The 10,435-nt window shown below is 33.3% G+C and overlaps 1 pseudogene; it reads right to left on the bottom strand.

Moving 5' to 3' along the window:
• Positions 1 to 5,985: 5,985 nt before the first annotated feature.
• LOC149166894 (heparanase-like protein 3) lies at positions 5,986 to 10,196 on the bottom strand (annotated as a pseudogene).
• Positions 10,197 to 10,435: the final 239 nt, after the last annotated feature.

Genomic DNA, 10,435 nt, shown 5'->3' with positions numbered 1-10,435 from the left:
CTAGTCAAAAGGCTAGCAGACCTTAGAGTAGGACACTGTTAAAATCTTCTAGGAAGAAATCTATAAAATAAACCACATAGGAATCAAAGAGGGCGGTTGATTCCTGAAGGCAAGAAGATCTTAGCTCAGGGGGACTATTAGAGACAGTTCATGCTTTAGTGGAACATGCTCAATTCCTAGGTGTTTTCAAAGCATTCTATTACAGTTAGGAATTTATTTATTTTTTCACATTGTTATTGAATTGATTTAATGTTAGAACTTAGATTTTAAAAAGATTGTATGACTTGAATTATGTAAATAAGTAATTGTTTCTTGCATATATCAACTCTTTACTAGCGAACTGAGTATATGATAGATCTATGTTAGTAATAACACAAATTTTAAATTTCATGCCTACTTATAGTAATAGTTGTTTCAGTTATGCATGCATGCATATTTTCCATAAAAGTTTCGCAAGAATAAAAAACCATCAGAAAATGATAGTCATCAATGCAAATGGGAATGGTTGTATGCAGAGAATAAATAGTAATTAAGTATTAAAGGATCGAATAAATCATACGTGTACAATTAGATGGGTTATTAGTAAGTATATCAGAGTTGACAAGTTACACGAACTTGATATTACATTGAAATGCATATAGAATTTAAATATCTTTTCTTAAAAAAAAAAAATCGTTATAATAATAAAAGGGGAATAAGTCAATTCTCTATGCTATGGAGTGCGGTATTATGCATAGTAGATAATAAAAAAAGACTGATGAGGAGACATGGAAGTTTAATTTATTTGTAGAATAGATGCTAAATAAATTATAGATATTTCCTCCATTCTATTTGCTGGATATGGGACGATACTATGTAGTAGTGTTAACATTTCTCCAAGTACCTTAAAAAAAATAGAAAATGAATATATGGTAAAAGATATTTTATCTCTTAGAGTCACATTATCTATCCAATATACTAAATAGGAATAAGATGATTATGTAAAAACAAGTAAATCATGTATTTGGAAAAGAAAATGAATATATGGTAAAAGATATTTTATCTCTTAGAGTCACATTATCTATCCAATATACTATATCCAATATACTAAATAGGAATAAGATGATTATGTAAAAACAAGTAAATCATGTATTTGGGAAATGAGTTATGGAATACACCTTATATTCCAATAAGTCAAATTAACTTCCGGAATATAAGTCAAATTAACTTCCCTTTTTACTTTGTGAAGTTTATCCTAATTGAAAAAGGACCTATGTTAAAATAACCAATAGAATGTATATGGATTACTGTTAAATTATTTTTAGATAACAAAGGAAAAGAAATAGATTTCCGAAAGGATTAAGAAATTATTACTCCACATCATAGAGATGGAATGAAACAAACAAATCCAAGATGGAAATTTAGTCAAAAGGTTTCGGGTGACTACTAAAGTACTCATAGTCATTACCAGAAAAATAAAAGGAAAACTAACATGAATATATAGAATATGGTATGTCGATATAAACATACATTTGTAGAGTGGGAGGCCTTATGATTTAAAATACCATTGCGCATAATTTATTCATGTATACTAATGAAATAACTATAGGTATAGAGATAATAAATTATTCTTCTAAACTAAGGAGAAGGAAAAATTATATGTTATCCTCTTAAAAAGGAAACCAATAGAGTCTTTTCTCATAAGAATAACTTTCTATTAGTTCTAGATATTTGCTTGATGAGCTTAACACAAACCTTATGCAACCAGATTTCAAAATGAACAATGCAACATTATTTGTAAATTCTAGGAGATTAAAAGGAATTAAGGCCAAGGGCCATAAATGTTTCACCATCAAGGATTATAGCTCTATCACTTAACCTTATTAGGTTTGGACTAACCGAAGCTAAAATAAAAAAAGGTACCTGGTATAGGGTTGCCTGCTATACGGTTACATAATGCATAAACCAATTTATAGTGGTGTGCCTTCATTATTTTTGTACCAAGTATGAGTAGAGAGATAATCCAACCTACAAGTCACTAAATATGGAGTTAAAGTACTGAAAATGTATAAAAAATCCTTAGGACAAGATATCAACTAACTTAATGTCTAAGTCTTACCTATAATTATCAAAAATTACGAAGTGTTAGAGTCGCATAGGAAACAAAAGAAAAAAAATATTATCATGACCAAACAAAAATTCTAAGAAAAGGGTTACAAAAGAGTGCATATTACCTTTCAGGAATATTACCACTCTAGTTAATTTTACTATGACCCAAACAAAGAGCAGAGAATGCGAGGACAAGAGGAATAAAGCAAATAAATAAAGAACACTCCTTCATAAATGTTAAAGTTTAATATATGGATCATAAGAATGAATTTAATGGACTGTGGTTGTAATTACCCACAAGCTTAGAAGTCAAGAAAATGATAACATGAGAAACCCCAGTTTTGGGAAAAGTTCTCTGCTAGTCAAAGGACATTTCTTAGATATCTAAGGGTAAAGATCTTTCCTAGTATTTTATCCAATAGATTGCACCGAAGGGAAGAGGGTTCAATTCATATAAACCACTAGAAAATGCGTATTGAGAGGGTTTTAACACTCAAGCTATAAATTGTGGAAAACTCCCAAATAATTTAAATATGGAATTAAATAGCAGTAGCAATGGATACTTTGTATGCCTTTGAAATTATGGGTTTTACCTTCTGAAGTCTTGAGAGTCCTCCAAAACTCCATAATTCTAAAACACCATGTCCAGAGGCCCTAGCAACACTGATAATTAGTAGACAAGTGAGGATGATGAGTAAATTTGTGTATGAAGAAAGGAAAGGAAGTATGGTTTTAGTAAAATCCTCAACGAGGTGAAATACCTATCATGGCTTCACCATATGGACTCCACATTGTAATTCCAACTGTAGTAATATAAATATGACAAAGGTGCTACAACATAGTGAGGCTTATACTGAGAGGTACTTAGGTTACCAAAAAAGGAAAATGAAAGTCTAGAACCATCGAGTAAAAGGGGCAAGGTGGTCATTTAATAACCCTAATTATGCTGAGCCATTGGATTGTTATATTTAATTGATATCATTGAAATGGCCAGGATAGAATTCCATGTGAAGTTGACATGGTATTCTCTTGAATGGAATCATATCAACCAACAAGTGGAAAAAAATATAAAATTATGTTGGGGTATAACTATTCTCTATTGATTTCAACCCAACAAATTTCAAGGTTTAGAAAGGAATCTCTTAATTGTCGCGTCATATAGGTTGGATAAACTCTCTCTCTCTCTCTCTCTCTCTCTCTCTCTCTCTCTCTCTACCTTAGATATAGCGGTTGGGACAAAGTTCCACATATACTCCTTTCTGTTCATGTGTATAGTTAAAAATGTGTAGAGTTTAACAAAGTTCATACAAAACATTGGGATTCAAAATCCATAGTTTTGATGGTTTCGGGAATATATATAAGAATCAATAACCATATAAAATAAATCATGCGTAATTAAGATGGCAGCAACAAATACTTCCTTACCAGCCAAGAGAAAACTTATTTATGCATCCTAGTAGAAGGCACGCTACATATATGTACTCGAGAGACTTGAGAACCAAGTCTAAGAAGGCATGCACTATGGAAATTACCAAAAATTGTAGCGAAGTGAGTGAATTAAAGATTTAAAGAATAAATAAAATGTCAATATTGTCAATATAGCAAAAAAAAGACTTGAAAAGTAGGTATGTTACAATAGAAAAGGGTTAATATCATATTTTTCTATTGTCTAATGTTTTTTATTTTGAAGAAAAAAATTCGTGATTTTATTCAACATGAACACCAAAGAACAAAATTACATTTTGTAGATGTCAGCAAGCATTTTATCATAACAGTCTTTCAACTAATACACAAAAAAAGAAAAGTAATAAAATTAAATTAAATTACATAAAATTGTTGGGGCCGAGTATGCTACTAATCAATTAGTTTCCCCTTTTCTCCATTCCATCTTTCCATCTTTTACCAAACTCCTTGATTGGGAGCTGCTGATAATATTTCTAGTTGGTCGCCTTCCACCTTTAGGGGAACTTCTTTATCTGAATCCAAACTCTTAGATGTATCAGTTCACTTTATCACCCCTACTTCCTTTTGAAAGGTTATAACCGCCTTCTACTGATCTCTTACTATTATCTCCACTACTCCTTAGATGTTGTCATTTTCCTCATGCTACTTTCCTAGAGTTTGGATCACTGCTAAATCGGTGGCTTTTTTGCCATGTTTAGCAGGATCCTTTTGCTTCTATTCTCCCTCCTCCTCTTGGGAGCCTTGTTGAGTTTGTGCCTTTCATTATGGAAGACTCTCATCCATTTCTTCATCTTCATCATCTAAAGAATGTGGATTTGAAAATCTCCATCCCTTTGGATTTTACGATATTTTCTTTGCCCCCTTTTTCACTTGAGGGAATGAGTTCTACAGGTGCCCTATCTGATGGCAAATCCAACACCTAAATTTAGTATTTTAAAATTCTAGCCATTGTGTCCACTTGAAATCTTGATGAGTTAGATGGATGCGATTTGGTAGGCCTTTTCATAGGTCTATCTCCACACAGATGCAAGAAAAATTAAATATAACTTTGTCTATTTTTTCTTAATCCATTTTTAGAAATCTCCCCATTGAATTTCAAATGCCTTGTAAAACTTGATGGTGCCAAAAAGGAAGCGAGAGATTGTGCAACCTTACCCATATTGACATATTTTTGGCCACCATTATTCTGGAATCAAAAGCTTGAAGCCATGGAGTGCTGAAGTGACCTTCTCTTCCCCAAAACCATTATCCTTCATTTATGACATAGTCAAGATATGTCTGATTGTTAAATTGAACCACAGAAAATCCCTTTACACATAAGTATATATCACAATTTTTGTTCCACTTGGGGTAGAACCATTGATGTAGATCTTTAGACTTGGGCTAGAAGCCATTAAATTGGCAAACCAAAGGTCTAGCTTAGAGAACAATGAAAAGGCCACTCATTTCTATCAATTCTACTAACAGATATGGTGCTTTCTTTGTTTTCTCAACTAGGTAAGACCCTGGGATAGTCATATTTTGGGTTTGTGTGGCAACTTTACCTCCCACTGCATCCTTAAAATAATTTGGACCATTAAACATTGATGTTGTTTCACGTGGAATTCTTGATCTTGGGGCTCCACCCCGCAATCTCAAATTTATGATGATTGTAAAATTTTGGTTGATGTCGTACTCCTTCAATTTGATGGCATCCTCTTGCAGTGATTTCCTTGCATAAATTAGGCTTTGAATATTTGTTTGAATGCCTAGCTTTTCTTGAATCTTTTGATTAAGATCTTGTACTAGATCCCTAGTCGAAACCCTCATGAGAATTGATTTCCCACCAAGAGATTTTGTAAAGATATGAAAATGAGCCCCTATGCCAAATCTAAGTTTCAACTATCAAACTCTTCTAGATCTTCTACTACTCTAGTGTTATATAATTATCTGTGGTTAATAAAATAACAAACATGTATCAAAGATAAGTCTCAAAACATGATTAAATCAATGTGTTCTTACCTAAGATATATGAAATAAATGAATAGTCAATTCAAGGAACAAATAAAAAAGGTGAAAATTTCTTATTACATGGGACTCGAGAGGGCATCTTGTATAACTTGGTAGCTTGTTAAAGTGGCCACTAATAATGAAATAAAAAATTACAAAAATTGCATTCTAGTTCCCAAAACTAGTAAAAGGATTTGTTCCTGAGCCCAATAGAAAAATAATCACACCAAAGGAAGAATCTTATAATAGCTAAAAGATAAAAATTAAAAGATTGTTCAAATTTGGACAAATTTATACAATTCACACCCTAAGATAAACAATGTGGAAACATGCACCAACAACACATTTTCTTGATTTGTTGCTAACTTGGTAATATACACCTCAATAAATAGCCCAATTTAGAAGGCTATATCGATGTTCAAATAAATATCTACACCATTGGTATTATAAACAAGCAGAGATCTCCAGACCAGGAAAGGAAACTAAAGTAATAGATAAAGGAGCTACAAGAACAGGTAATCCAGGATCAACCATGATATCTAACAAAGGAATATCCCCACCTTCAATCAACTCCAAAACTGCACCATTTAAAAGCATTGTTTGACTATGGAGGTCACCATCTTTTGGTGTTAAGTGGTATTCCATTCTATAATATTTCACCTTTGATGTTTTAATTCCAGCCCAAGCTATGAATTTCTTAATCTTATGTATAAAATACTCTGTTGCATTCGATCTTCTCTTGTACATGGTAGAATTTGGATAAGAAGAAACAAGAATATCAACTTTTGTGTCATTGTTGAGGTTGATCAAGAGTAAAGTTATTCCAGTCTACCTTTTTGCTCTTTTTCTATTGGCCTGTCTGATGGCCAGCCTCCTGATGACATTCTGTATTTTGCGCATTATATATAATATCATCATGTTTTTTTCTTTTGAAAAAAAAAAAGATATTTCAATCTACAAAAAGAAATAAACAAAAGTGAGATATTGATCGCACAAAAAATCAATCTAAAGTTCACACATTATATTAGTTCTTAGAAATGCAATCAGGAATGCAGACAATTGAGGGATGTAATAAATGCAAACATAAATGTATGTTGTTGTTCTTAGTGTTGCATTTTCTTCCTTTCTAAGATCAAAGGGAATTGAATAGATGTTTGATAATTATGCTAACATTACATTTTAGCAGCTGCCCGTTGTTCTCGATACAATTTTATTCCTGCTTCATTAAAATTTATGAGTTTCATTCAACTTTCAAAAGTGCAAGTATAAGAAACAAGAAAATGTTATATTTCCACATATTAATTAGAATAAAGAAAGAATGAAATGAGTACTACATGATACTTACATCATTCTTTGCACAATGAGAATATGTGTGCAGGTAGGGTGGCCCTGTAATATTGATGGAAAGCACACCTCTCCCCATCAACAAATGCCAAAGCAGTGCACTAAATCATAAATCAGAAAGACAAGCATGAAGACTTCCCTCTGTTTCTATATAAACAATAATATTTTACTCCCTCAATAACAAAGATAGTTCTTTCAAATTCCAAACTGAATTATTTGGAGTTTCTTGACATTAACTAAAACAACCCCACAATCTGAAGAGGTCTAGTAGATCATGGACTGCTCACCTATAATAATCAAGATTGGGTGTAAAATTTGTTGTGTTAAGAAGGCCATAGTTACCACCAATCAAGCTTTGTCTACAATAAACTTTAGTATCATATGTAGATGACATTCCAAGCTAATCTAAATACCTACACAAAGCAAAGAAAGAATTCATTAATATGCAGCAAGTTCCCATATGATATTTGTCATTTTCCCAATGAAGAGAAAAGGAAACAAAAAGGTAAGTGCATCAAGTAGACAAATTGAATTAAAAAAAAAAAAAAAAAAATCTAAGGAACAAGATGAGACTCGAGAGAGAGATCACAATAGAGGATAGGGATTGAGGTTTTGAACATTATGTATCTATAAAAATAGTAAATGTGCCATTGAGTAATTTCTTTGCTAAACAATTGGTTTACTAAATAAAACATAGACTATAATTCTCTGAAATATATAGATGTGAATATTTCCAAGGTAGAACAAGAAAAATGCAATAAGTCTCACCAAAAACTATTCACAAAAGCATCTAAAACGTGATGATTTCCATCGTTATAAGATCCACTGCTTCTCTAGCCTAGGAGCTTTCACAAGGCCTTTATTTTTGCATCATAGCTTGTGTTTGTCTGAGTTTTGCAGGCTTTTGATTCAAGTACCCTAAATTAAGTTTCTTCTGGGTCAAATGTTTATCCACACCTGAGCAATAGAGAAACATAATTACTTCTTATCCAAACTTTTGAATGTAAATTGAAGTGCATATGATGGATTTTATCTTTATCTTATTGACCTACTCCAATATTTTACATATGTTGTGTAACAACATTCAAAACATTTGGCCCTGTTTGTGGAAGAATCTCTTGAAACTGGTTTAGATCAAAGAATCCATTTAGTGCTACTATTAATGGTTTCTCACGAGAATGCTCATATATGTCTTTGAAAATCTTACCAAGCTCAATTTCATCAAAAACATATTGTGTAGCACTAACTTTTGTGCCAATACCACCTCCACTCAACTCATTTCCTGACCCCAAAATCAAAGTATTGGTTGTCACAATGATTTACAAATGAACAGGATTGATAAACCCCACATGTTGAACTACGACTGTGTACTGAATAAAGTTGCGAGCATTGCTTGAATTTCAAGGACCTCCCCAAAGACCATCCTTGAACATCTAATATCGACCATACAATGTATTTTAAAAAAATGCCACTATAGACCTATATCACAATGATAGAAGGAATGATTGTTCAATGGTAGGGGAAACTCTTCGGATTAATAATATAATTAATTTTGAGTTTAATTTATATGCTCTTAATAGGTGATATAGTTGAGAGAAAGTATCATGGCCAAGCTTGATAGGTTCTTCAATCCCTGCTAACATCTCACTGGCACTCAGTGTAAAAGATGGTTCACCATTTGTAAACCTAAAGGCCTCTAATACTAGAATCCATAAAAAAAACCAGCTAGATATTTCATATAATTTATTAAAAATCCATCCTAAAACTGCAATTGAAAATAGATTTAAGGCATCCCATCACAAACCCAAAAGAAAATCCTAGAAACCCTAATTCCTAATCATTTATAGTCAATTGATCCATTTCAAATTGGGTATACATTTATTGGCACACTGACCATCATAATGAATGACCTCCTTCTCTGTAACTAAGATGGAATGTTGTACGATGGAGGGGTATGTGGAATTGATCCACTCTTCCTCCTCCTTATCGCTATTTGTGATGAAGTACATGGTCTCTCTACTCATTGAGCATGAAGGAAAATGGCTTGTTGAAGATGCCTCTATCTCCCTTAACACTCAAGTGGGTGCTCACGAGAACAACACCATAGGGTTTAGAATCCTTTGTGATGTAGTTTTCTTTGAACTAGAAGAGTTTTCCTTGCTTCAGAACAAACCACCTATGCCTCCATGTTTTCACATACTTGCCCTGCTTCATCAACCATCCTAATGGTGCATGTCAAGTTGTTTGTGTGATCAATGTAGGCCTTTATAGGGTTGGTGATTTTTATGGTGATGGACCTAAGTATCATTTCATGTGCATATAATAAAACTGGAATGGACAGATAATTCCTCGCCAATACCTAACAACAAAAAAACCTGCAGATCTCTAGGTTCCCAAAATACCCAACAACAAAAAAACTGCAAATCTCTAGGCTCCCCAAAACCTCTGACTCTCTGTCGACACCATTAATCCTAGATTTCTATCAGCATTATGACCTGGCCTAACCATTCCTTCTCATCCAGATCTTACGAAATCGACAATCAATGCACCAATTCTTGATGTGCTGACATGACCTGACCTAACCTATCATGCTCATCTGAATCTACAAAATCCACAATCAATGCACGAGCAAGTGCATTAGAATTAAGGAATAATTGGTGACGAGAGACCATGGTTCATGTACCGAGCATGTGACAATGGAATAACATCACTAAAAAAACTACAAAAATACCCAAGAGTAACATTGTAAAGAAAAAAATTGGTGTACAGAGAAGTTAATGCCTCTAACCAATACAACTTGAATGGGCCTAATGGTTAAGAGCATGTGTTTCCTTCTAACAGGTCATAGGTTCAAAACCAAAGTGGGGTAGAGTATGTATGTCTTTGTAGACTTAATAGTCAAAATCATTGTGTGGAAGTGGGTCCCTTGTCTCACAAACAAAAAAGTCTTGTACACTTTGTAGATATGTCTAAAGATGACATAAAAACTCAAGGAAAAAAGTAAAACATTTAAATTACTACGCAATGTCTTCATATGTAACACATACTATAATGGACCATTATGGACCATTTCTATGTACCGTACTGAAATTTCGGCCTGGCTCGTACTGAACTTTGTAGATATGTCTAAGGATGACATAAAAACTCAAGGAAAAAAGTAAAACATCTAAATTACTACCCAATGTCTTACGGATTTTCATATGTAACACATACTATAATGGACCATTATGGACCATTTCTATGTACCGTACTGAAATTTCGGCCTGGCTCGTACTGAAATTTCGGAGGACTGTGCCGCACTGCGGCCGCATACTAATTAGTGTTTTCACTTGGTTTTTTATATGGAGCGCCGGTAGATAGGCCCTTTACATGTCCTTAAGATAGAGCTGGAATTACTAGATACCGCTCTGTAGTACAGAAATTTGAGAAGATATTTCCGCTAAAACAGTAACATTGAGGGTTTTAGGTGTTGACTTTATTTTTCCTGTCTCGGACTCTTGCCGATTAGCATGATGGACAGCCGTTTGCTCGCCACAAAATTTGAGGTATT

Source organism: Pinus tabuliformis, chromosome 5_1, assembly GCF_031772625.1.
Source record: "Pinus tabuliformis cultivar Carrire ecotype Pingquan chromosome 5_1, CPIR1, whole genome shotgun sequence".
Classification (NCBI taxonomy): domain Eukaryota; kingdom Viridiplantae; phylum Streptophyta; class Pinopsida; order Pinales; family Pinaceae; genus Pinus; species Pinus tabuliformis.
Note: the sequence above shows the minus strand (reverse complement) of the source record. Positions and strands in the feature narration are given on the sequence as shown.